Here is a 1,306-nt window from a genome sequence, read left to right as displayed (position 1 = left end):
TTATCATCCAAATGATCTGTTTTCTGATAGACATGGCATCAAATGCAATAGTACAATGCTTATCATTTTCATTCAATGTTTGTAGAGAATCCATTACTCTTGCAAAAATCCAGGTTCGCCATTCAATGAAGATGTCCAGTTTCTTATAGATTTTGCATGAGGAAGTATTAATATTGACCTGTAAATATAATAAATATCTTAATTATCATTATTATATAGTAAATACTGTAGTAAATGCATTAGGAAAAGAAGTAATACGAACTAAACTAACCATGCATACTCATAAGCTTTAGGAGAATATACTCCGGCCCACGAGAGTCCATATGTCAGAACGCGTCCGTCGCTGCGCATCGGTTCCCCTTCCATACGCTGAATCTACCGATCGGAAACCGGCCGGCAACGATCGTCGACAGCCGTCGTTAGCCGTGTTTTTATGACCCGCTGTATTCACGTTGCCGAGTGGTGGGAACAGCACTATGGTGGGAGAAAATTCGGCCGGCAGCTGTCGCGACCGTCAGTATCGATGCGCGGTTTACGTATGGACTCTCGTGGGCCGGAGTATAGTAATTTAATGTAAGCGAAAATTCTTTTATAGTCTTACTGTAACGTCTACCATTTGGGTCGATATTTTGATTTTTATGAATGTTGGAAAATTATTCTTGAGAGAGTCCGCCAAATTTGTCTAACATAAGTTTCTATGATAACAATGATAACGAGAATATCAAATAATAATACTACCTATTAATATACTAAAATATAGTAAATTATAATATAATATTAGATAATATTATTTTTATTTTATAAAATGGTATATTAAAGTATGACTAATTTAATAGCAATTATTATTTATAATTAGCAAGAGCAGTACTATTTTATTGATCTTAATCAGTCAGTTCTCAGTTCTTCACATCGTTTGCCTATTGTTAAATCATATTTTGTGTTGTATTAAATTATTAATTATTTTAAAATGAACAGTGAAACTAAAGATAATCCTGATAATCCAAAAAGGGTGAGAACTCCCGAACATATTAAACGATGAAGAGGAGATAGGTAAACTAATTTATTACTACATTGTTGGTGTTGTAATGTTGTATGCAGGTGGTCTGGCTCAGTGAATACAATTATTGCTGGTAAATATTTGACTTAAATAAAAGTAGATACATAAATATTCTGTGTACCTAGTAAGTTAATTTATTTTACTTTATCATATTTTGAATCTGTATGTACTATTTTATATTCACCAAGGCAGGGCAAATTAATGTTTTACCCTCAGATATTGAATCTAATTGATCAAACAAAACTTGTT

This window comes from Acyrthosiphon pisum, unplaced genomic scaffold (genome assembly GCF_005508785.2).
Source record: "Acyrthosiphon pisum isolate AL4f unplaced genomic scaffold, pea_aphid_22Mar2018_4r6ur Scaffold_21102;HRSCAF=23034, whole genome shotgun sequence".
Lineage (NCBI taxonomy): Eukaryota > Metazoa > Arthropoda > Insecta > Hemiptera > Aphididae > Acyrthosiphon > Acyrthosiphon pisum.
Note: the sequence above shows the minus strand (reverse complement) of the source record.